The 27,999-nt window shown below is 46.1% G+C and overlaps 1 protein-coding gene across 1 annotated transcript in view; it reads right to left on the bottom strand.

Annotated features, from left to right (window-relative positions):
• Positions 1–25,641, bottom strand: part of ACSBG1 (acyl-CoA synthetase bubblegum family member 1) — a 687,864-nt gene extending 662,223 nt beyond the window's left edge. The window contains exon 1 of the mRNA XM_085643721.1: positions 25,581–25,641. The gene's annotated coding sequence lies outside the window, so the exon portion shown is untranslated. The remainder of the gene's footprint in view (positions 1–25,580) is intronic.
• Positions 25,642–27,999: the final 2,358 nt, after the last annotated feature.

The following is a 27,999-nucleotide window of genomic DNA, read 5'->3' as shown; positions in this document are numbered from 1 at the left end:
GGTAATGGTGCATTCATTGTAGAACCCATGTTGTGTTACCCCCACTGTTGGCATATACCTCCACAAAATACCCCCCAATATTCCCCAGGAACCTTGTGCACCCTTAGAGCCATCTCGTAGACCGAGAACCACCTATCTATGTCATCCCCCACCACATAACTGGGCACCAATTCCTTTGAGATGCGAACCTTTTCTCCACCAGCGGACACTGCAGGTACGCTGCCACCATTACTGCTGGAATCCACTTCCATGGCCGTGATGTCCAGCTGTCTGAGCCTTAGCTCATGATCCATCTTCCTCTGGTCTGCCTCCATGGTCAGCCTCCTTTCCTCCAAGGCTTTCTCCTTCTCCAAAAAAGCTTTCTCCATTTTAATCTTTAATTTTGCCAGCTCCAACTTAAGCTTTCTCTCCTCCCTCCTGTCCTCCAGCTCCTCTAGGGACAGGCCCCTGGATGATAAGCTGCTCCCTGCTCTGGGAAAACCCTGCTCCTGGCAAGTTATTGGTCTCATGTCCCACAGACAGTCCCAGATTGTCCAGTAAATCCTGCTCCAGCTCCTCCTCATCATCCAGTATCTCATCCTCCTCCTCTAGGGTCACAGGTACTTCATCCCTAGCTTCTAGGCTATTCCTTCAGGTCCTCAGTTCCTTTTTCAGCTTTTTGCAGGCACAGATGCAGGTACAGATGTAAAGACATTATTGTCGGAAAAAGCAAAAATGCCAATCACGGAGAATGGAAAAATAAAAAAAAAGCCAATCAAATAGAGTGGTGAAAAAATGGTAATGGGCATCAGGGGCAATTGATTTAAATTGGTCTTAGATGCGGATGGTAATGTAAAGAAAATTGCTTTAAAGTACTGCACAAACACAAGTCCTATCTTCACCGCTGATCACCAATGTTAGAAATTGGGTTTATGGTTGGCAGAGGTATGCACCCTGTCTAAGCAGGAACCACAATCTTAGTCAGGGTAAGTCAGACACATACCCAAATTAACCTGTGCTTACACTCTGGTAGCTTGGCACGGAGCAGATAGGCTTAATTTAAGAAGGTGTAAAGTATTTGTGCAACGCTTATAGCAGTAAAACAGTGAAAACAGCACACACAATTATCCACACCAGGTTAGAAAAACAGAGCTTAATTTATTGAACAAAACACGACCAAAGCAACAAAAATCCACATTGTAGTACCAGAGTTATGAATTTTTAAACAAAATCTTGAAATATAGTGCTTAGAAACGTAAAGCGCCAACCTGGTCTATCTGGTCGCGATGGACTGGGTCAAATCTGAAAACTCTGACTGATCCCGATGGAGCCATGCAGGGTCCGCTGCACACAGTACCTTCACAGAGGAAGCATCGACATCGAGGAGCAAGATACAAGGAGCGTTCGGAGGCGATGTGCCGGTTTTCTCTTTAAGATTGTAGACAATGCACTGGTCTTGAGTTGCGCAGTTGTAAAATGCAGCGGCGATGCCTCGAAGGGAATGCATTGGTTCCAACCAGCCCAAAGTTGGCGATTCATGGATTTTGGTGCTACAGCAGAGGAAAACCCACTTCCAAGGGCCCAGGATTGGATTGGCATGACTTGGAGGACTCACCAAACGACAGAGGCCAGGTACATGTTTGTGAAATTGAGTGAAATGTTTGATGTCCCTGAGACTTTGGAACAAGCTCTTGGAGTCACTCTGAGTTCAAGTAGTGTAGGTCCAGTCCTACTCACCCAGGCAGAGAAGGCAGCGGCATAGGCAGGTCAGCACAGCAGAAAATCAGTTCTTCCAGAGCAGCAGTACAGCAGAGTGGCAGTCCTTCAGCAGCACAGCAGTCCTTCCTGGCAGAGTATCCACAGGTCCAGAAGTGTACTGATTTGGAAGGGTCAGAAGTTCAGTTCTTACTCTACTACCACCCCTTACGTCAATGACTGACTCCCTCTTCTCCCTGCCTTGATTTGCACTCCACACATCGTCGACTCCACCAAATCCATAGGTATATCACTAGACAAAAACCTCTCCATGTCAAAACACATCAGCGCCATCACTAGAGGTGCTAACCATCAGCTGCATATCCTCTGGAAACTTAAACCTTTCCTCCCCTTGACCGAACTCACAACCGTGACTAATGCACTTGTGCTCTCAAAGCTTAACTACGGCAGGCCTACCTTTGTGGGCCTTCCATAAACCTCACTTGCACCTCTCAAGGCTACCCTCAGTCCTGCAGCTAGGCTCATCACGAGTTTAAAAAAAGGGATCACATTACCCCTGACCTTCGTGCATTGAATTGGCTTCCCTTCGAGGCCAGGATTTATTTCAACATCGCCTGCATGACCCACAAAGAGCTGCACAACAATACCCTCTCCTACCTGTCCCAGAAACTGACCCTATTGGGAGGAAATAAATCCTCTAGAAGCACAAGTTCCCAACCTCTCAAGCCACAAAAATTCAAGAAAAAGGAGACCTACAACTGTTCCTTCTTTGGAATGGCCCCTAACATCTGGAGTTCTCTACCCGTGAAGATCAGATGCAACCCATCCACATCCCTCTTCCGGAAAGAAGTACAAATGTTTCCATCCAACAAATTCCTCTCTCTCTAGGACTAGGCCACTAGTACCTCTTCCCCACACACCCCACATAACCTGTACATCACTACCTCTGGGAAAACTATGCCTCTACTCTTCCCACCCTGTAACTCCCTCTCTCTTCTACCTCAGAACATTGTGTTCACATATTTTAGTGTATATTTTTTGTTTACATTCTTTATATTTCGTTACTTTGCATTTTTATTTATAATTATGTAACCCGGGTAATTTATGCCTACGTATCCCACTATATATCATTTACTCTTTTTTACCATTACTTTGTATTTCTATATATTCTTTATGTTCCTCGTGTTATTTGGTTGTGCTTACTCTGTAAAGCGCTCTGACACCCTCGGGTCATGTTCACGCGATATAAAACTCATCAAATAAATGAAATAAATAAATATACTCAATGGTGCCTTTGAAGTGAGGGTGACTTCAAAAGGGGCTTTGAAGTGCAAGATGGTCCTCCCTTTCCTGAGGTAAAGTGCCCAGAGTCTTAACGCCAACAAAAACAGATCAGCAAAAAGTGAGGCAAACAGGCAAAAGGTTTGGGGGAAGACCAACCTAAGGCTGACAGGTCTAACATTTGTACTTGCAAATTGTCATTAGTAAGTGCCAGTGGTGTAAATAAAACAGTACAGTGAAGAGTCCTCCATGTACAATCATCCTGCCATTCATTATGGTCAAGTACCTCAACTCCTGTAATCCACACTAGAGAGATTGTCGGAAGTGTTAGTGCACATGCGCATGGTGATAGCACAGAATACCAAATACCTGTTGCTGTGCTTTTATGTAGTAGCCTGTAGAGGAGTGGGGTGTAATATGGATAGTGCAGTGGAAGGTAAATGAAGTGGAAACAGCTCATGCTAAGAGGGTGCAAACGCAGATGGACTCTCATGGAGTGCTCAGAAAAAAAACCTTTTTCCCTGATTTGAAACTGCGGACGGATACAGGCCATCCAATATTAAGGATGGTCATAAAGCTATGCTCCACGAGAGGGACAAACACAATGAAAAAGAAGGATAGCTATTGAATTAGCAAGCAAACTAGATTTCCAAGAAAGCCAACTAACGCCAAGCAATAGTCTTGCAAAAATCCCACTGCAAATTCTGGCATTCCCCACAATAATAGGTCTTTCAACAAGACCTAAAAACATGACATGACTCTTTTGAGAGGTATGGGGGAGGACATGTTTTCACAAGATAATTACCTTTCTACTGTTCTTGAATTCTCAAATAAACCTGAACTGTTTTATTATGTTTACCTTATGGGTGGAACTAGTCTCTATATTCTAGTGAGCCCTGGAACACATACTTATAAGTGCTCAAGAGGAACATTCATTGGTAGAGTGTAGGAATCTCATGGTGCATACATTGGACAGTCAGTGTGAGTAACAGAGTGAGTGAGAATGAGTGTTCAGCAGTGTGAGAGAGCGTGGAGCAGTGGAGACAAAGATAGTGTGAGTGAGAAAGAGAATGAGAGAGAATATGCATGAGTGCAAATGAGAGTGTGGTTCTGAGTTTGTCATGCTTCTCAGTCCGTCACTGGCCCTGGCAAACTGGAGGTAATTCTTGGCTTCTGGAGGCCACTATATCATAATGATGGCACATTATATGTAATTATTTGCTTAATAGGAACACCTGGCAAATTGCTGGTGCTGGCAAACTAGAGGTAATTGTATGTTATGTTAAATTTATTTCTAGAGTGTATGATTACCCGGAGGTGTCTTGGGGCTAGCTCGACAGAACCTGAAACCTAAAAGCTCATGGAAGATCACCGATTGTAAGAATTGAGCAGAAAGAAATTGACCGAAGTTCATAGGGAACTGAATAGCCAAGTTTTTAAGACTTTCCAGAAGCCAAACAGATTGTTTATAGTTTCTACATGGGGCAGTAGGGCGTTCCAGGATCGTGATGCGCCGATCACAAAACTTCTTTCTCCCCATGAGGAGAGTCTACATTTCTAGACTATTACCTTCTTGGCTGTGGAGGACCTCAGTGATCTTGGTGGCTGGTTCCAGTTGAATTTGTTCTTAGTAGTCAGGCCAAATGCTGTGTAGAGCTTCAAAGCCAGTAGAGCAGGGCCTTAAATGCTCTTCTCTGTCTTATTGGCCGCCAATGTAACTACTTTAGTGCCATGGATTCAGATTGGAATTTAGGGATGCCTAAGAGCAGTCATGCTACTCCATTCTGCATAATATGTAATTTGTTCAGATGTTGCTGTTGCATATTGATATATAGCCCATTGCAATAGTCTAGTTTTGAAAGCATCATAGAGGTAACTATTGCTTTCTGCACATTGGACAGGAGGAAAGGTAAGTCTTCTTTTTTATCTATGGGTGTAAAAAGTGAAAGAAGTGACCGATTTTACTTCCTCACTATAAGTAAGTCTATCATCAATGATCACTCTGAGAATACGGGCTTTGCTGACCAAGATCGGAAGCCTCCGACACGTAAAACCTCTGGGAAGCGGTATTCGGGGGGCCGTAAAGGGCCCCCCTTCACCCGTAACCTTACGAGTCAGTCACAGGGGGGACCCAAGGGTCCCCCCTACACATGCATGTACTTTGCGGTTGGCACCGATGCGTCCCCATGACAGTGGGCACCCTTGTCTGCAACGTACCTTTTTCATCAATGGCAGCCTATGTACGCGACGTACAACAGGCTCCCACTGACTTCAATGGGCCTCCAAGCGATCCGAGTCCGTCAGCACATACTCGCATCGTACTCGGGCGCTTGGAGCCCAGGAGCACGAGTCGGTAGGAACGCCCTCTGGTTCCAAGTTGTATAGAGGGTTTTCTGAGTGGGATCGGAATCCGGCCCTTAATAATATAAATAATCAAATTAACTAAATTTACAACGTATTGTTTCATATTTCACAGATTATAATTCAGAACAACTCCACCCAAAAACCCTAAAATAAACATTACATTTGAAAAAAATACAAAATCAAGATAATAAAAAATTATAATACAAATTAAGAATATAAATCACCAACAATTAGACTTAACTATTAAAAAACTATAAATGTAATAAAAAATGAATTATTACTAACAAATACTTTTCTCTTAGCTGCTTCTAGAAAATTCAACAAAAAACAACATCAATGAAAGAAACTTCACCAAATGCATTCAGTAAGTATCTTTATTTCTCTAATAAGATAAATACACTAAAAAAGCCAAGCAAACAAATAAACTAAAACTATAACCTTCTATTTGACATTTAACAGATTACACTTCAATAAATACTCCGACAACTACTTTCCGCAAAAAATCATCATTGATTTTGAACAATCAATGATTCATTACATTTTAAGATTATACCCACACACTGCAAAACAAGGTTGCTACTACCACTTTATTCAAAGTATCTGGAGGCACCTACAAAAATCTACTTTAAGTATAGATAACGCCACCAATAGCAACTTCGCCCACCAAATAAAAATAATTCATAGCCCTGGCCTGTGTACCAACAACTGAAGTAGCAAACCATTACAACCTACTTCTTGAAAGCCCCTTCTATCAGGGAAATGAAACAAAACGAATTCCCTTCCTAGACTACTTCGAAGATACTTGGGTGGAAAGGTTACATAGATCAGGGCACCGTAGGCAACCCAAATTCCAAATACCTTGGTGATACGTATATGACAGTACTCTAGCTCAAAAAGCAAAAACAAACAATGCAGTGGAAGGATGGCACAATGCCTTCCAAGCCACAATTGGAAGAGGACAACCAACCCTACATAAACTTATAGAAGCTATTAAAAAAGAACAAATCTATCAAGAGCTCAGACTAGAGCTATACCTAAAAAAAAATTGGCCCTAAACTAAGTAATGAAACTAAAATGATATATGAATATCTACAACATAAAACTATACTATTTGCAAACACCGAAGGTGTAGAATACTTAGACATGATAGCTAAATCTATACTGTAAAAAACAACAATGCTAAACACCATAAACATTTAAAACTTCAAAACATTTAAAAGAAATAATTCTACTCTTTTTTATAATTATAATTATATCATGTAAAAATGTTTAAATAACACAAATATGGTGCCGATTCCGATCCTGTAAAACCCGGGTACAAATGGTCGTACGGAGTGTTTTCTCCGTCCGACTCGTACCCGGGAAAAACACCTTACAAACTCGCAAGTATACCACCAGTGGACAGGGACATGTGAGGTGTGGGTGCCCATCACTCCCAGCAGTGGACAGAGACATGGGGGTGGGTGCAGAGGACTCCCATCAGTGGACAGAGACATGGGGGTGGGTGCAGCGGACTACCAGCAGTGGACAGAGACATGGGAGTGGGTGCAGAGGACTCCCAGCAGTGGACAGAGACATGGGGGTGGGTGCAGAGGACTACCAGCAGTGGACAGAGACATGGGGGTGGGTGCAGAGGAATACCACCAGTGGACAGGGACATGTGAGGGGTGGGTGCATATCACTCCCAGCAGTGGACAGACATATGGGGGTGGGTGCAGAGGACTCCCAGCAGTGGACAGAGACATGGGGGTGGGTGCAGAGGACTCCCAGCAGTGGACAGAGACATGGGGGTGGGTGCAGAGGGCTCCCAGCAGTGGACAGGGACATGGGGGTGGGTGCAGAGGACTCCCAGCAGTGGACAGAGACATGGGGGTGGGCGCAGAGGAATACCACCAGTGGACAGGGACATGTGAGGGGTGGGTGCATATCACTCCCAGCAGTGGACAGACATATGGGGGTGGGTGCAGAGGACTCCCAGCAGTGGACAGAGACATGGGGGTGGGTGCAGAGGACTCCCAGCAGTGGACAGAGACATGGGGGTGGGTGCAGAGGGCTCCCAGCAGTGGACAGGGATATGGGGGTGGGTTCAGAGGACTCCCAGCAGTGGACAGAGACATGGGGGTGGGTGAAGAGGAATACCACCAGTGGACAGGGACATGTGAGGGATGGGTGCCCATCACTCCCACCAGTGGACAGAGACATGGGGGGGGTGTACATCATTATCAGATGACCATAACTCCATGGGTGAATGTACGTATCCCTAACTTTGGACAATGATGATAGTGCCATAACAACACATCACTGACAGCAGTGTCCCACTCCCAGGAGGATGGATGTCTTTCCCCCACTGCATGACACACCACATGTGGGTGTGAGGACAAATAACACATGCATACCAACCCCTGGCAGATGCAGCACAATACACACACTGAGATCATGCCACAAGACTGTATAGTCATGTCACTGCCTAATAAACTAAGAGAGCCAAAGAGAACACACACTGTCACGCACATCCCAGGACTGATAGGAATGTTCAAGTGCTGGGCTAGCCACCAAGATGTTGTCTGTCATGGAAGGAATAGGGTGGAGTTCCCACAGATACAATGGCCACAATTGTGAGTCAGGTGTTCAAATACCCAGCAGAACAAGTACCATATGTGTACTAGGCTGGGATTACACACATGCATTGTGCGGAAAAGGGACAATTTCTCCATGAAGGCATGGCAAAATACTCTATACACAAGTACAGTGAGTACCAAGGATGGCACAGACGATGCAGCCGGTCACATTGCTGAGCAGGCATGGCCAGAGTTGAAGGGATCCATCACCAACAAAGGAAATGTAGACACAGGGCAACACAACTATTGTGCAACTCTCTGCAGGGGAGATGTCAGGTGCCACAGAGAAAGGAACACTCCTTGGGACAATGTCTCCAAACACAAAGAGCATACACGACAAAGAATCTTTGCAGAGACCTTGTGATGGCACGCAGATACCAGGTTCCACCCCATGAGCAGCAGACTACAACATTTCCCTGAAACATAACACATGCCCACAACCCCAACTCCTGTAGCATCAGCATCAACATCAATACCTGAAATGCAAGACTTTTCAAACGAAAAAGAAAATGCTTTATTCAGCATGAAAATAATAATGTGTAAACGAGACTATTCACAAAGGCCAATGGCCAGTCCATATCATCAGTCCTTGGGGGGGTACACATGGCCATGCGTCTCCCCTAGCTTGCCTGCACATCACAAGACTGTGTCGTCGACGGGGGGGGGGCATCGTGTGGGGAAGGACCAGGCACCGCAGGGACAGGAGGGGGAAGGGTAGGTGTGGTGGGTGCAGGGACGGACGACTCCACCACAGTGGGTGGGGCAGCGCCAAAGGTGGAGGCGAGCTCGGCGCTGCACACTTCTGCCAGTTCTTCAAGCGTCTCCCCTGCACCCGGAGAAACAACAGGCCCCAAGGAGGGGGGGGGTCAGAGGGATGGGTTGCAGCGCTACTGGGGGAGGTGGTGGACGGGCTGCGGGACTTAACTCCCCTACCCGTGGAGTGCCTTGACCGTTTGCGTCCAGTTGAACTAGTGGGGCTGAGGCCCAGCCCAGCAAAGTAGGCCTCCTTCTCCGAATCTGGGGCAGGGGAGCCAAAGGGAGTGACATCGGAGGGACTGGGGAGTGAGTCATGTGGACGAGGACTGTGGCTGCGTGCCTGCCTGTGTGCCCCAGACCCAGTGGGTGTGCCTGCTACCCCCTGAGTGTGCGTGTCAGGAGGTGTGCGCTTGCCCTTACGTGGTGGTGTGCTGCTTCTGTCTGGTGGGGTGCGTGTGTGTGGATGTCTTGGTATGCTTGGGACAGGCATGGGTGTGGGACTTGTGGATGGGGCAGGGGTAGGGGGGCAGGCAGCGCTGCAGGTGACTCGCTACTGCCGTCAGTGACGAGTCCAGGGACCTCAGCAACATCCGTTGTTCAGACATCGCTGATGACATGCCCTCCATGTACGACACCATCTGGGTGAGCAGTCTGGTGTGGCCATGGAGGACAGTCAAGATCGATGTCTGCCCAACTTGCAACTGCCGCTGAATGTCCACAGACTCGGCAGTGAGGGCAGCAGGGGGGACAGGGGCAGGGGGTGCGGTGCCTGGCACGAAGGAGACACGGTGTGGCCTAGCACAGACAGAAAGGACCCGAGCAAGTGGGAGGGCGGTGATGGGATTGGAGGGGGCGGCGAGAGATGTACTGCTGCTTTCAGTTGTTGGAGCAGCCTCTGCCCCCTCTGGGAGCTCAGCCTCAGACCTGTCTGCCTCGTAGCCAGTGTTGGTACTGGGCAGGTCCTCCGCCTCACTCCCCTCGCCCTCCGTGCCACTAGATTCCACCGACTCCTAAGCAGTGGTGGCACCACTGCTCGATCCCTCCTCCACGTCCGTGCCGGTGTCTCCCTCGGTGTCCTCCGATGATGCTGTGGGCAAGGTGAAGAGACAGGAAAAAATCTGTCACCTGTATACATCTGACACATGAGTCCAAACAAAATAGGCAACAGTGCATATCAGGAAAGGCATCATGAGTAACATCTAGAATACTCCCCACATATGTAAGCCCTGCACTCCCCAGTTGGTTGACCCACCATGCCACTTGGAAACTATGGAAATTAGGACACAACAGCTAATAACTTGAAATCACAAGATCATGAGAAGCTAGTGTCTGGGATCAGTTGAGCACAGCAAGACTATGAAGGCATGCCACCTCTTGTTCACTGTGAAACAAACAGTATTGTCGCAACCAAGGCCAAATACCACATGCCAATGCAGAAGGTGTCCCCACACTCAGAGACCTGTGAGTACTTTTGACACCCCAAAGAAATACATTGTGACTCCTGGAGAATCACACCCCTTCACAAAATGGACATGTCTAGCATGTGTGAATGTGGCACTCTGTGAACACAACACACATGTGTCTGTATAGCAAAAGTCACACAAGGAGGTGCACACCAAACTACATGTACACAGTCATTGTCTGAGCTGCCAGACTCATTCAAATCAGCCACTGTTAGGCAGAAATGGTGTATCAGTAAGTACATATACATGGCACCAGGGTGGTCTGGATGACTTGACACTCGTAAGTTGGTATCAGCAACAACCAAGGACTAACCCAAATGCTAGCACACTGTGGGAACATGTATATGTATGAACTCCAAACAAGTTTTGTTCAAACTGTGCCTTACTTTAAAATGTGCCAGCTTGTCCCTGGAAAGTGTAATGGTGGTGTCTTGTGCACTTCCTTGGGAGACATCTGTCATGCAGGCACATCATTGTCCTTCACAACCAAACAACAAGGTCAAGCATATGAAACATTGAGACATGTTGACAGGTGTAGTGAGTTCCAATGGACACATGGCTATCCGTCACCTGATTACACAGTTGGCTACACATATGACCTAATGACTGTCATCTGGAGTGGCACACATGTCCACACCCAGGACAATGCATAAGCTAATGGGCCTGCAATTGTTTAGCAAAAAAGCCTAGCTGTACTGTGGGTTCCCCCTCATGGCAAGCCATAATGTACCCACAGATGTCAGCACACAAAGTCACAACTGTGTAGCATCTGAACAACACACAGGTGCCAAAAATGTACAAGCAGGATACATGATTGTCAAAAACTGACACAGGCAATGAAGCACCAACATTAAGCACTGCACGATGACTTTCTGTACTGCGAATCATCACACACAAGTCAGAACTGGCAATGAAACATCAGGGTTGAACATATACGCCCCTCCCGCACACACCCACCCATACCTGAGTCAATGTGCCTGATACCGATCAAGGAGTGAAACCTCTTATTCAGGGTTACAATAACTGTGCTTGAAAACTAGCTTCATTAACACGACATCACCTTGTAGGGCTGCCAAAACATATTGGTCACAAACAAACATCAACAGATTGTTGTGAATAGCCACACAGGCACTGCCCAGTGTGAGTATGCACAAGCAAACTGGTGTATCCCTGTCCAGTGGGCAAATGTATCACACATGTGAAAACTACTACCTAGGCCAGGGAACAATGCCACAGAGGCAGAGCCATGATGAACCCACAGTGAATGTGCACAGTGTTGGATGACACACATGAGTAGGAGGGCAGGCTGTGTCAGGGGACTGTAGTGTGCACACTGCTCCATGGTCCTGGAATGAGCTGACTGTTACAGGAGCAACCGTTCTGGCACTATGCATATATCCCACTCATGCACATCATGTCTGAGGCCACAACATTGGTAATGCATGCAGCAAGTCTGTTCATTTGAACCCTCACACTCTTATGTTGGGACTCAGCATCAGTGCCAACAATTATGCATCCCCAAATGACTGAACAGGACAGGGCACAGGCAGACCACCCCCACACATGATGCTGAAAGCAGTGCGCACCTTGAAAAACTGGCAGCCTAGATGACCATGTGCAATAGTGATAACACACAGACCAGGTAACACATGTCAAGGAGGGGAAGAGAGGAGGAACAGCACAGGTTGACTTTGGGGTACAGGATATGCACTGCACATATATAGCCTGGCAGTGTATCCAGGCGAATGAGCAGCTCCAAAAGCTGGCGATACACAACAAACACACATGTACCTACCCCCTTCCTGCTGCTGTAACTCCTGTATCTGCCTATCCAGGTCAGGGAAGACCACCGCCAAGACACGCCGCATCTGGTGGGTCAGGCGCCGGCTTGCGAGGAGGTGAGTCCTTCAGCATGACCCGGTCGATCCTCCGGGTCCAGCACCGGATGTCCTGCCATCTCTTCCTCACTTGTGGCAGGCGCCGACTGCGACCCTCCGCCGATTGCACGGCCTTGACGGCATTCTTCCAGATCTTCCCCTTGTGGTAGGGGGATGACAAAGTGGGACAACATCACTCCACTTGCACCATGTCACAGAGACACACATTTGAACATCTTAGATTTGTTGAACAGGGCATAGTATGCTGCCAAGTAATAGCACCTTAGTCATAGGAACTTTTTCCACTGGGGACGCACCAATGCACTACATGGCACAGTAAGTACACAGGTGGCATGAGGGGTGCGAAAAATCCTTGATCATGGCACACACTGTGCATCCCAAGCAACACAAGGAGTACAGAGTGATTGGTCAGACTCATTTGCATCCTACGTTTCCTCCAATCCCTTTAAACATACACCAGTGACAGCCTTTGCATCTTTCGATTTTGCAGCATCATGTCAAGTCAACAACCACTTTGCAACAATGTATAATGTGGCCAACTGCTTTTTCCAGACCACATGATGTAAAATTTTGAACTTGAAACTCGGTATCCATGACAACCAGCATGCATTTAGGCCCTAATACTTGTCCCTCATGTGTCCCCATCGTAATTCTTAAATCCCCACACAGGTACGGCGCGTTTCACACGTACCCCTAGGGCACCATCACTACAGTGATAAGGGCAGTACTCACACGTGTACGGGCCGTACACGCGTGAGTACGTGCCTATCACTATAGTTGCGGGTACCATAGGTCCGAGTGATACGGCACGTACTCACGCATGTACGGGCTGTACACGCGTGAGTACGTGCCTATCACTACAGTTGGGGGTACCATAGGGCCTAGTGATACGGCACATACTCACGTGTGTACGGCCCGTACACGCGTGAGTACGTGCCGTATCACTAGGCCCTACGGTACCCCCAACTATAGTGATAGGCATGTACTCACGTGTGTACGGCCCGTACACACGTGAGTACGTGCCTATCACAATAGTTGGGGGTGCCGTAGGGCCTAGTGATACGGCACGTACTCACGCGTGTACGGCCGTACACGCGTGAGTACGTGCCTATTACTATAGTTGGGGGTACCGTAGGGCCTAGTGATACGGCACGTACTCACGCGTGTACGGGCCGTACACACGTGAGTATGTGCCGTATCACTAGGCCCTACCATACCCCCAACTATAGTGATAGGCACGTACTCACACGTGTACGGGCCGTACATGCGTGAGTACGTGCCTATCACTATAGTTGGGGGTACCGTAGGGCCTAGTGATACGGCACGTACTCACGCATGTACGGGCCGTACACGCGTGAGTACGTGCCTATCACTATAGTTGGGGGTACCGTAGGTCCGAGTGATACGGCACGGACAGTAAATTTATTAAGGGCATGGTGACAACATCATTCCTGTAGAGTACATGAACATGTCTGAGGATTACTAGCTCTTCGCTGACTTGTTGTGTGTCTGTCCTCCCCAGGTTCTTGCGTCTGTCGTCTGCTCATGTCATCATTGCCCTCCTGCTATTCCTCATGAGTATTGCAACGTGTGCGGGATCAGAGTTACATGCACAGACATGGTGAAAAGTCATTTGGGGTAAGGAGTGCAGCAAGGCATTTTGTGGGTGGTACGTGTTTGTGATATGTGGGGACTGCTCCTGTGCATGTTGTGTTACCATGCATACATGTCGACTCACCATGGGCCACATGACGTGTTGCGTGGCTCCCATGAATTGATAGTCACCCTTCCTGACAGTCATCTGTAATGGTTTGTGGATTCTGATGAAGGCATCAATGTGTGTATAACGTCCCTCAGGAACATACGGGATGCTAATGGTGGACATAGTGTGGGACATCCCCATATGGGGAATTGTAGACTCTCCGTGTGCAGCAAGGGGTGTTAGGCTCAACCCCTTCACTTGTGTGCCAGCTCAGTAGGATTTACACATCTGTGTGTTGAAGGGGGTGTCCAGTGTAGGTCACACATGGTCAGCCAAATGACCTGTGAGTCTGTTCCAATTGATGCATTTCCCTTAGTGTGAGCCTGAGTAATAAAGGTGTTCATCACACTCCAAGGTGCCTCATCTCTGTCAATGCAGGTCTCTTGCCACTTTGCATGCGGCATATCTGGCATAGTTGTGGAAGATTATGCATAGGAGTCCATGTGTAGTTTAGCAACATGCATGCAGTTGCTCATGGATTAGGCTCCCTATTGGGCATGAAGTACATGGTTGTGTATGTTTTTTGGCATGTTGGTCCACACAATGGGCCATCAACAGCTGCTGAGGGTGTGTCTCCTGTGCGCAGGTCGGCCTTCAGTTTCCTGATCCGGTGTCATGCTTCTTTGGTGATTGTGCATGCATTGTCTCTGGGTGTGCCATGTGACACTGGACACTCCTTACTTTACACACGCGCCTTTTGCAGTTGTCCTTCTGACATCCTAGTCTATGTGTGCTAATTCTGTCATTTTGCAAGGAGATGCCGCCTGCTGCTGCGGCCCCTGCAGCAAGGGCCCACAGAGTATCCAGATTTGGCAACACACAGGCCTCCAAGATGCTCCTCACTTCCTCCCTCCACCCATTCATTTGGCTGTCCTCAGCTTGTCTATGCCACTGTTGCCGCCACGCGGTGCCAAAGGCTGGACCATAAGCACATGCAAGGTGCATATTGCACCACCATCCTGTCCTTGCATAACCCACATCACACTACAGTCTGATGTATCAGCCACACTCCGAGCTATGTCCATCCGCACATCTAACGCCTGCTGTCAGACATACCCTGGGCACACACACGACACGTTTGCATGCTGAGTGTGCAACTCCAACTGCCTACACTGCGCTGCCCCGCCTTCCAGGCCCTGTCACACCAACCAGGTCACGTCCCTAATACTCCCCACAGGCTCTGTAGCCCAGCAAGGGCATGGGAGTGGGACTCAAGGCTTCAGCATGTAGTATGGTGTCATCGTCTGGGACATGGCACAGGTATCATCTCTCAGCATGTCAATCTACAGAGTGTCCAGGACCCCCCTCTCCACCATCACATGCGTACAGCTCCTCATCATCAGCTCGTATGCCATTGACAGCCAGGTGCTCCTCACCCTCAACAAAGACACAGACATTGGCAATTCCATCATTAAAGTATGCATGAGAACAATTGATGAATGGCTGAACACGAGCCACCTGAGGCGGACTTGTACAGGACTGAGGTGATCATCTGAGGATTGTCCCCTTCCAGCTGGGTCAAGTGCCTGTGTCCCACCCGCAAGAGCCCTGCACAAGCACCCAGTGGCCACACACACAAGATGGTGTGCATCATGTTTGGCTCGCTCACATATGCCATGCTAGTCCACACCATCTGTACCTCATGCTGCAACGCCCTCTGCATTATGCACATGATCCACAGATAGATCCACTCCAAGAAAAGACAGACCATCCCCCAGGTCCATGACAACATCCGTGTCAAATACTGCCCTGCCCTCTACGGACAAGTACATCCAAACTCCCAGGAAACTGGTCCACTTCCAGGGTGCATCTGCACACCTCAGGTTCAACACCCTGCGCCCCAGCCACCTCACCGTCCACCATAGATAGCTGCAATGGATCACTGTCTGCTGCAGGATGACCTCCACACTCCCCACCCACACTCAGGAGGCAGTCCACAACCCCGACCCCAACCAACCTTGTACGTCTGTCATCCTAGATCCCGTTGGGCCATCTCCGTGCATCCAACCTTGCCCTGGCCACCGTTCTTCACATCCACCGTACTCCAGCATACAGGACATTGTTCTCCCACCTGGCCACACATACCTGGTACTCCCTCCCCGGGAACCTCCACATGAGCCATGACCTCTACGCCTTGATGATAATCTCTCAAATAGGTCTCTCCGCACAGTTTAGCAAGCACCCCCTCAGCAGCAAGAGGCCATCACAGGTGAGTGTTGTGCTCCATGCCTACATTGAATGATACCTTGTGACCCATGTGTGTCCTGTACCAGACTCTGATCCCAGCGTATGGATGGCTGGAGTTAGTTCAACACTCAGGCATAGTTTGACATTTCCACACACATATGTCGTTGAATAATGCAAAATGACAGGAACGTCTCATGTCCAAAGTGACATATTTATTTGCGGTGGGGTAAGTGGTTTGGTAGATGCAATTAGGTGCTCTACCGGGGGAATAGAATCCAAAGTTCACAGGGGGAGATGGTATCCTTGGCATTGGAAGTCATCAGAGTCCAGGGCACAGTGTTGGTCATCATTGGTCAGACTGTGACCAGCAAGTCCATGTGGCAGAGAATGTCATTGGATGAGGTGCTGCTGTTGCGCCAGAGGGCCAGGTGCCAGGCCAGGTGACCTGGGAGATGTGGATGGTCCGCTGACTCTCACGGTCTTTTTCGTGGACGACCCACCTTCCTCCGGGGACCCTCAGATGCAGGCCTTGATGATGCTGGGGACGCTCCATCAGACGAATCCTCCTCCTCCTCCTCCCTCCCTTTGTCTGGTGCTGGTCTATGCCTGGTGGCACAGGGAGGGTTGCCGATGCTTTGGGCGATCTGACGGAGTGATTGGCTCACGTCTCTGTGCACCGCCAGGAGCTCAGCCAGTCTTGCCTCCATCCGTCCTTGGTGTTGTTGATGACTGGCATGATGCTCGACCTGCAGGTTCTTAATCTCATCGAGGGTCCCCTGCATCTCGGAGAGTCTGGACACGACCTGGTTGATGCCTCTGGTGTCACGCCGGTATGAGTCCAGGATGTTGCGTATGTGTGACATACCGGTGTCCTGAGCTGGCTGGTCAGGTTCGCGCCTCCGCTTGCCTCCACTTCCACCACCCCTGCCCACTTGAGCCTGGCCTGCCCTTGTGGGCACATCGGGTCTACGGGACCCCTGAGGGATGGCATTTGCAGGGTTGCCTGCCTCCTCCTGGGTGCCCGGAGAACCTTGTCCCTCCTGGTCAGACTGGCTCTGTTGTTCAGTGCGAGCAGGGCTCCTGGGTGTGTCCTGGGATGTGGCAGGAATGGGGGTGGTGGTTGGCACAGATGTACCTGACGCAGGTGCTGCAGGGGCTTGGGCACCAGAGGGTCCAGGTTGTTCGGGGTCATCCACGCAGTGGGGAGAGTCGTTGCTGCCGGTGGGATCATCTTCACGCGGAGCCTGGGACTGTGATTCTTCCCCCCCAGTGTTGGGGGGAGATCGTCGACATTGCCCTGTGTGTGAGAGAGAGACAATGTTAATGGTGTTTCATGCGACATCTATGTTTCATACATATTCAAGTTGACACAGTTCCTCCAGGTAGTTGGATGTGCCTAGCATTCCTCTCAATGTTCACTTGGGAATGGGTATGTTGCGGGGGACAGATTGGGATGTTCTCCTGAGTGTTTGACCTGTAGATTGTTGGCTCTGATGCTTATTTGGCTCTGGATTGGTCTTGTTGTGTCACATGTCCATTGTGGGACTGTGTAAATCCGTTGCCTGCCCCGGGGTTGTGTGCTTGTGTTAGGGGGGGGGGGGTTGTGACCGGGCGTGCTGTTGTGTGTAGTGTGAGTTGTCATTGGGTCTCCCAGGTGATGTGTCTGTCCCCTCATGGTGCATGCTGGCATGACAGTGAGTGTGAGTTCCTGTGCTAGATACCTGTGCTAGTGGAGTTGGTGTTTGAGTATACAGCGATTTCAGGAGGGCCTTGTGCTGCATACAGCAGGGCCAAGTGTCAGCTACCTTGTCAGTACTTTGCCAGTCCCTGTGCATTGTGCATGGGTATGTACCTATGCCATATGGGCTGAGGGCACTGGTGTCTGCGTCTCATTTTCACAATGTGTTGTGTCTTGTGTTTGTGGTTGTTGTAGCCTTGGACATGGCCTTGCCTTGATTTGTGAAGGGTGCATGGAGACGTTAGTGGCATGAGCGTGGTTTTTGAGAGTGGTTGTGTGCGGTGAGTGCTTGGGGGAAGTTGCGTGCATTTGGTGTATATGTGGTGTGGACCCCATTGCCCCCATGTTACGTAAGTCTGCGACTCCTTCGACTCCGTGTATTCCCACCGGCGATAGCAGGACCATCACCTTCTCCTCCCAGGGATGGTAGTGTACGGGTCTGCAGGGCGGCCCACCTCCAGTGATGTTACTCTGGGCATACTCTTCGTTCATTCTCCTCTTGACCGCCCTGCGCAGATCGTACCACCTGGCTTGGCATTCATGCCTGGTCCTTCGGATGGGCGCAACAGCATTCACCTTATCGACACGTACATGCGGTGGGGGTATGGTGCGTTCAGGTGCGGCCCTGGGGTATGGCGTGTACATGCGGCGGTACGGCGCGTACATGGGGGGGTAAGGCGCGTACATGCGGTGGGGGTACGGTGCGTATACGTGCGGCCCTGGGCTACGGCGCGTACATGCGGAGGTACGGCGCGTACATTGGGGGGGTAAGGTGCGTACATGCGGTGGGGGTACGGTGCGTACACGTGCGGCCCTGGGGTACTGCGCGTACATGCGGAGGTACGGCACGTACATGCGGGGGTGATGTGTGTACAGGGGGAAGGCGCGTACATGGGGGGGTACAGCGCGTACAGGTGCGGGGCTGGGGTACAGTGCGGACAGGGGGGTAAGGCTCGTACATGGGGGGTACGTCGCGTACATGGGGGGGTACGGCGCGTACAGTTGCGGGGCTGGGGTACAGTGCGGACAGGGTGGTGTACGGTGCTCACATATTTGGGGGTGTGGGGGCTGTACGGTTCGTACACGGGCATAAGTTTACCCGTGTACATGTGTGCTACTGCGTTGGCTCCGTACGGGCCATTTTACGTGCGATTGTGTATTCGGACGGACGGTCGGGATCGTACGTGCGCGCTCAGACTTGTGTTTTACGATTTGCACGTAAAAATGTCCGGCTCACTCTCGTACACTTTTCCCGACGATATTCGGACGTGAAAACTTTCCGACGCACTCTCGTAGACTTTTCCCGACGCTATTCGTAGTTATTTTTCATGGACGAATCGTACTTGGCAGTTTGTACGGTACTTGTACGACTCGTACGTAAATAAATACGGATACGGGTCGTACGCAAATTATTTTTTAACGGATCGGAATCAGCACCTATATGTGACATATTATAATTATTAAATTTAAAAATATACAAATAGATCAATGTAACAAAAAACATTTCCCTCCCATAATAATTAAAAATAACTTACAGGGATGTAGCAGTAGACGATCCGGGAAATCCAATAAATCAATAGAAGATATATCGAAAAACAAATCCATTCGAAAAGGGAACCCCCCCAAAAAAATGCAAAAATACAACTGTAGAAAAAATGATCCAACGACGCAATCCTCTCAATAACGAAACCCTCAAAACCCCCAAAAATAGCTCTAAAAAAAATGCTCCAACAAACCCGAAAAATAAAAGGAAGTGTAAAAATTCTTGTCAATAAACAAAATACATTTTCCTTATTTGAAAAAAGGATCGAGATCACCATCCATTCAGGATCAAGAAAATCTGTTAAAAAAAAAAACAACACGTACAAGCCCGCAAACATTAACATTAACAATAAACACAAACTAACACAATTAAACAACACATAACTAACACTACATAACACTCTACTCTATTCCTACAGTACGGCAAACACATAAAACACTAAACCACCAAAACAACACCTAACCACTGTTCCCAATAACGTGCTCGCCTGGGCGCGTGCACACCTCCGTTAAAAGAAGCGCGCAGTGCTGTGTGTGGAGCGCGCACACACACAGCACATCAAAGAAGAACATTCATGCCGCTGCTTTAAAAAGAGAGCGGCACGAAAACCGGGTGTTTCTTCCATGTGGCTGCGGTGCATACTGTGTGCTTTTGTTTAAGTATTTATGTTAATTGCAGCTCCGTCACGAGCTGCAATTAACATGAATACTTTAACAAAAGCACACAATCTTCCCATCACCCTGCAGCTGCGCTCTATTATGAAAAGAAATTCAGCAAGTCTACAAACACGGTGTGAAAAGCACAAGTCGTGTTTGTAGACTTGCTGAATTTCTCTTCTTAACCAGAGCTGGGCTGCAGGGTGATTGTGTGACTTTGTTAAAGTTTTCAGGGGTTAATTGCAGCTCCAGACGGGTGCTGTGATTAACCTGAAATCTTTAACAAAGGCCCAAAATCACCCCACAGCCCAGCTCTGTTACGAAACGAAATGCAGCAACTCTACAAACACGGCGTGAAAAGCACACGTCGTGTTGGTAGACTTGCTGAATTTCTCTTAATAGAGCGCAGCTGTGGGGGGATTTCCACTTACTTTTCTGTGTTTGGCATAGTGTGCCACCCTACTTGTATTTTCCTGTTTCTGTCATTGCATCCAGCTATATGATACAACAACTTGTTGTATCATATAGCTGGATGCAATGACAGAAACAGTGGTCGAAGTGGGCGGAATCGGAAGCGCACGGCGTGCCCCTACTTCTACAGTTTCATGAAGTCCGTTCCCCTACTTTCTTATTTTAAACATGCCTCCCGGACGGCAGAAATCGCCAAGGCCGATTGTTAAGGCTCGGCTTTTGGGGACGGGGGGACGGGCAGAGAAGGAAAAGAACTCTGTCTTTTCCTTCGTGCCCAGAGAAGACAAGGACCATGTTCAGTTCTCCTGCCTCTGGCAGCGGCAGCTGCCCCTCCTCCCCCCCCTTTGTTCCCCCTCTTTCCTCTCTTTCTGTCTCGCTCCTCCTCATTTAGTGAAAACCGAGACTTCAAGAAACAGGTATTACCTTCTCTTTCCTCCTTTCGTTTATTTGCTCCCCTGTGAAATGGATCCAAAAAAGAAACAGTTTTGCTGGAAACTCTTCTGCCATTTGCCAAGTGCAGTCTCGGGGTGGAGAGAAATAAAACATGAAAAATATGAAAAACTAAGTAACTAAAGCAAAACAGAGGGCCAGATGGATTTCTTCACACCTAAACACATTAGCGCCACTTTACAGTGTTTGCCAGTGAAGCGCTACTTTTGTTTTCTCGTCGCTCTTTGAAGAACATTGTTTTCCCTGGGTGGGAAAGTGCACTATTCCTGGAGGTACTGAAATACCTGCTTGATGGGTGAATTGGAAAACAAAATGTGTACAGCGGCTGTGTTCACGAATGTGGTCTTTTTAAACCATACTACTTATGTTTTGTAAGGATATAAGCAATAGGCATTAAAACGGGTCCCTTCTGGGCCTTGTGGTCTGGCCTTAACTTTTCAGGCAAACGCACTCACTAATTTCTGAATAATGAGTGTAAAAAGAAAAAGGTAACCGTGTTGTTCCTGCTTACATTTCACATGCTTTAATTAATCTTGCATTCCTTATGAGTGTTTGCTTTTTTTAGGATGTTAATTGTTTTTTAGGCAGCATATTGCTCTTGTCTAGTGAGTAATTTGAATTGAGTCACATCCAGGTGTTTATAGCTGGTCATTGCAGTGCAAGTTTATCTCAGTGGAGCAGTATGGTGTTTAGTGGGGGAGAGGATGTGGCACTATGGTCAGAGCTGCTGAATTTGAAACTGGGGAACGAGGTTCGGCCTTCCTGACCAGTCCACCAGATCACTCCCACTGAGGGAGCACATTCCTATGCTAGACCTTAGAAGGCCCCGCAAGATCTTAAAATCCCTGGTGTCATTGCACCAGCAGGTGGACCCTAGCAGCGGCAAGTGTGGGTTAACCTTGAAGGTCTGTCCGCCACAATTTATTCTGAAGTTCACCTCCAGTCTTGCAGGCAGGCCTATGAAGCAACACACCATAGAGTGACTGTGACTCTGTCACTGAGGTCACAGGACCCTTGAGCAGGGTGGCTCTAGGGCAGTGCAACCGCACCAGGCGCTGACCAGCCGAGGTCCGTGCAGGTAACGGCGGTGGGGCAGAGGGGCCAGGTAAAGGGGGATTGCGAGGGACGATGCCGAGTTGAAAATTAAATAAATAATTCATTTTCCCTTGGCATCGTCCCTCGAAATCCTGTCTTACCTGGCCCCACCGCAGTTACCTGCACAGACCACGGCTGGCGCTGACTTCAGGTGGGGGCGTCATGTTTGCAAGTATAATATGGTTTTCAAAGCACTTGCTGTCTCCTTCTTGGCCTCCAACAATTTTCGGCAACAATAAAAATGTAATGATAACTCAGGTGATTAATGTTCTTAGTAGCGAGAGTTGGCGTTTTGTCTAGTGGACGTTTTGACCCATGGAAAGGAAGAGCAGAGGGTTAATGTGCCTGCTGCAAAGAACATGTACCATGCAGATCAAAAAGTGCACATAATGTAAAAAGGTCCGTGGGGTTACTGCTTTTGTCAGAGAGACCCTATTGTTACTTGCAGTTAATAAGTTAAAATCCTAACATAGAACAGTTAGCTATTAACTGTCATGTTAGAGCTGCATGCAAACTGCAAGGTATAAATTAGAGCGTTATGGTTTTTTCCCAGTCTTTGATTATCCTAAAGTTGCAAAAAAGGGTTAATTTGTGTAGAAATCAATTCGGATTATTAAAGAGAACCTCCAACCATGTTATTACGTTTTAAATTCTGAGTTTTTGTTTCTCCAGACTATCACTATTAAACTATACTGCCCACAAGTATGATTGTCAGGTGACTCCTACGCCTTATAGTCCTTTGTCTTATGTAACATTTCCTATGCAGTTATTTACACACTTATGATTGATTGTCTCTGTGTAATATGTGTGATGTAAAGTGCTCTGACACCCTACACTGGTATTAGTGGCGCTTTAAATTTTCTGATACTTTTATTATTTTGACATTTTTACAAATGCTAAAAGTCTCTGCAAAGATTTTTCCTTATTAGTACCAGTGGAACATACAGCTGCCGCAGTGAGAAAGGTGACCAGTCAACCTTTGCAAAGTGCCCTCCACTTCACAGCAGCACAAGTCACATTTTAAAGTAACTTTTGATCAGTTTGGGCTATAAACAATTTATTAGTTAAAATCGTCAGATTATGCAGCAGATGATGTATTATGTGGCAAATATGGCAGAGCCATAACTATGTGGAAAACATTTGCAAACTGTGATATTTGCCATTCATGTTTGAACTGCTCTTGTGGAAAAAGGGAGGAGAAGTGCTGATGACAAAAACTCCATGGCTGGGAGACAAGTGGCTTGCAATTCCACTTTGAAAAGGATATTTGGGACATTCCGTGATTGGAAACGTAACCCACTCTGTGAATGTATTTTAATGTCAATAACTCATATTAAACCTTAAATAAACATGTGCATCTATTGGTTAAATTAAATAACGTAATAAGCTGTAACCGGTAAGTGAAATGGGAAACAAATATCAAAAATTAGGATATTTTGCTCTTTCTGCCACACCTCTGACTCCGCCCACTGACCCAATCCACGGGTTATTCCCGCCCTCTGATTCTCCGCCCACATTTCCCCTACTTTTTCCCCCCACTTTGACCACTGACAACAAGTGACATCATGGCTGAGGGTACACTGAAAGTAATGAAGGTGCACTTAACGCAGGGATAAGGTACTGGAGCTTTTGATGGTGCACTGGAGCTAATAATGGTGCATTCCGACTAATAATGGTGCACTTAAGATAGTGAAGATTGACTGGAGCAACCAATGGTGCACTGGATCTAATGATGGTGTATTTAATGTAGTGATGCTGTATAGGAGCTAATGATGGCGCACTTGACATAGTGATTGTATCGGATGTTACCTGCATTTATATAGTGCTTCATAAAGCAAGAAGTCGGACTATTGGCTTTGTCAGTTGCATGAGATAAATAAGCAGCAACTATGGCTTTCATATAATACTGAAAAAGCTTCCACTTTAAGCCCTGGTGACACCGCGACAATGTTGCTGCCCCTGAGTTTCAAAAAGAGAAGGGAAGCAAGTGTTAGTGAAGAGAAGACTCCCGACAAATGGATCTGTCATTAACACACTTGCAGCTACCATCTGCTCAGACCTGCATCTTGGCAAGATTAAAAATCTCGGCAAGGCCTAACCAGCCTTCCACCCTTCTTAGTTCGTTCAGGTGAGCACGGTTACATAGAGCAAGTGTTTAGAAATGACAAGATGGCAAAAAAGGCTCCTTATAGAACCCCCCAATGTCGATATGCAGAGACGCTACTTTTGAAGCATTGCCATACCACACTCGCTGTCTTCTCTGACATATCTTTTGTCCTTTTTTCTTCCACTCCCCAGCTGCTCTCGCTGTCTCCTTCTCTTCTTTTTCTTCTTCCTCATATCAGTCCCGATCCACGTTTACCCACTTTCCCCTTCTCCCCATCCCATTCTTGTCTCCTTTTCCCTCTCACTGCCTGTTCTTTGCTCTCTCTTACCGGTTTTCCATTCTCCTTTCTCCCTCCCAGTTCTCCAAAGCCTCTGGCTGCCTTTCTCTTTCTGTCCCTCTCTTACCAATTTCTCCATTACCACTTCCCCATTTCTCGCCTTTGTGCCCTGACTTTTTTTCTACTTTGTTCCTCTCTCCCCCTTTCTCCGCCACTAAATCCTATTTCTCACTATTCTCCTCTCCTTTTCCTTCAGGCTATGTTACAATTTTGAAAACACATACCACTATCCCTGAATATTACATGGAAGCACATTTAGAATTTGGACCAGTGTGCCTCTGCAGTGTGGGTGACCTGGCCAAAAAGGACATGAAAAAGCTGAAATTGAATCATAAATCCAAAGCTGTTCTAATCAGAGGCCCCGGAAATAAGTTTGGCCCTGGCACTCAAAATCCTTAAGATGTCCCTGTGAATTTGGTAAAGTTTTCATGTTAATCGCAGCACCCATCATGAGCTGCAATTAACACGAAAACCTTAACAAATGCACACAATCCCCCCGCAGCCCAACCGTATTAAGAAAAGAAATGCAGCAACATAGCTGCCAAGGTTTTAAATTGCAATGTGGGATGTTTTCATAATTTCACTGTAATTATTAGTGCCATTTGAACAGGGCTGGCTTTAGTGCTGGTGGCGCCTGGTGCGACAATGTTTGTTGGCGCCCCAATGACCACCTCCACCACGGATACTCTCATTACCAACCTTTAACAGTGACCCTCAAGTCTCCATAACCCCTCTCTCTTTCATATTTATTTTGTTTAATAGCGCCACTCATACCAGTGTAAGGCGTTAAGCACTTTACATCGAATACACATTACACAGAGACACTGAATCATAGTGTGTAAATCAATGTGTAGGAAATGTTACTTCAGACAGAGGAATAAAATGTCTCTTAACAGAGCTGGGCTGCTAGGGTTTTAAGCAAACGTTTGTAGTGATATTTGGCTCTGCACACACCCGCGGTGTGGTTCGTGGCGCACATAGCCATGACTGCAGCGCACACAGACCCTATACTGCCGCACACAGAGGAAAATAATTAGAGGGAACATTGCACCTAACTACACCAAAAATGAACAAACACGGTTCTCACAAACCTAATTGCACTACTGCTACCTCACCCCAACCCTAAAACTATCTCAAAAGTTTATTGAAACAAACTTACCTTAAACAATAAAATGCAGCTCCCAACCGCGAGGTTCCGACTTCTAAAATTACCTAAAAACAAAACAGATAGATAGAAAAGTGAGGAAACAAGAAATAAAATGGCGTGTAATAAAAATTTAAAAAAAGACTTACTCCTCATTGAAAAGAATGGAGAAATAATATTAAAATGCAAAAAAATAAATATATATTTTTATATATTGTAAACATTTTTACAAATGTTCCAAAAATATGCAATTTAAAAATATATATATTAAACATTATATCAATGTATAATGAAAAAATATATGTGAAAATATAGATTTGTAAATTATTTACCATATTAAATATTATTTAAATAAAACTAATATTCAATATACTAAATAATAAAATATACAAAAACATATAAAATACATAATATATCATTGCATCAAAAATAAAATTATATAAAATGTAGTTAGAAATTGTTTAAAAAATCAATACATATGTTTACTTTTTGTCATAATGAACAATGAAAGTAAAATTATTTAAAATAAATAAACAATTAATATATTTACTTTACTATTACATGACTATACTTTAAAAAAGTAAATTTTTTCAATTATATTTTAAAAATATATGTATATTAAAACTATTGTTAATATTCCAATTCTACATTAAAATGTATGTTAAAAAGCATTTTTTTTACAAATCTACATGACAATTTATGTTAAAAATGTTTGTTAATCTTCCAATTCTACGTGAAAAATGTACATTCAAAAATATTGCTAATTTTCCAACTCTACAAGAAGAAGTATGTTAAAAATATATTATACTTTGCAATACATTTTGAATAACATCAAAATACCTGGATAATGTTTTTAATATTGTGAAACAATGTATAACAAATGCAAATGAGAACAAATATACTGTAAAATAAAGAAAAACATGAGTAACCAATACAAATATTTTCAATAAAAACCAACATGCTTTCTTACTTAAATGTACAAACAAGAAAAAAAATAATAAACAATAAAAATTTACTACACCTAACTCCAAAACCAACAAAACTCAGTAAAAGTGCTGGATAATAAAGCAAATTAAATTACTATTCCAACTCCAAAACCAACAAAACTCAGGGAAAGTGCTGAATAATAAACTAATTAAATTACTATTCCAACTCCAAAACACACAAAACTCAGGGAAAGTGCTGGATAATAAAACTAATTAAATTACTATTCCAACTCTAAAGCAAAATAAACTCAGGGAAAGTGCTGGATAATAAAACATAATAAATTACTATTCCAACTCCCAAACCAACAAAACTCAGGGAAACATGCTGGATGATAAACCAAATTAAATTGCTAATCCAACTTCAAATCCAACAAAACTCAGGGAAAGTGCTCGATAATAAACCTAATTAAATTACTATTTCAACTCAAAAATAAAATAACCTCAGAGAAAGTAGTGCATAATAAAACGTAATAAATTACTATTCCAACTCCAAAGCTATAAATTAACTCAAAGAAAGTGCTGAAACATAAAATATAATAAATAACTATTACAACTCCAAATTTATAATCAATCAACTAATTGTTTCAAATTTATCTTTATAATACATTTTTTAATAAAAATATCATCATATTTTCCTAAACAATAATGTTTGGGTTAATAAGTTACAAAAAATATAGACAAATGTACTCAAACATAAATATAAACTCAACATTTTCTTTTTATTTAAATTTTCAAATTTAAAAATAAATAAAAACATTTCAATTTATACTTTTAAAATATATAAATATTTTTAAACAACATTAAAAACTACACCCTACCCTGTGGAGGGAGGCGCGGTGACAGCAACAACTTCCGGGCTAGAGGGGAGGAGGGCGCTACGTCTTATCCTGCACTTTGACCTCAGCTGCATAAAAGCTTCATGCCATACGCTACGCACAGCGGACGCGCGCTGTGACAGAATTCTCATTTAGTTTTCATTCACGGTACCTTCCTCTTTTTAAATTTCATGTGCTGCTCTTTTATAATCGCCGAACTGCTTTTAAAAACTGTCAAAAATCGAATGTGCTAAAACCATTTTGAACCACTTACTCGCACTTCTGAACCCTTGGACACCCGACACCCGCATTCTCCCCGGTCCACCACGGAAATTCATCCCGATTGATGTGGAGGGAGGCGCGGTGACAGCAACAACTTCCGGGCTAGAGGGGAGGAGGGCGCTATGTCATGTCCTCCACTTTGACCTCAGCTGCATAAAAGCTTCATGCCATACGCTACGCGCAGCGGACGCGCGCTGTGACAGAATTCTCATTTAGTTTTCATTCACGGTACCTTCCTCTTTTTAAATTTCATGTGCTGCTCTTTTATAATCGCCGAACTGCTTTTAAAAACTGTCAAAAATCGAATGTGCTAAAACCATTTTGAACCACTTACTCGCACTTCTGCACCCT

This window comes from Triturus cristatus, chromosome 3_1, assembly GCF_964204655.1.
Source record: "Triturus cristatus chromosome 3_1, aTriCri1.1, whole genome shotgun sequence".
NCBI lineage: Eukaryota > Metazoa > Chordata > Amphibia > Caudata > Salamandridae > Triturus > Triturus cristatus.
The sequence above is the reverse complement of the archived record's forward strand: the minus strand, read 5'-3'. Positions and strand labels throughout refer to the sequence as shown.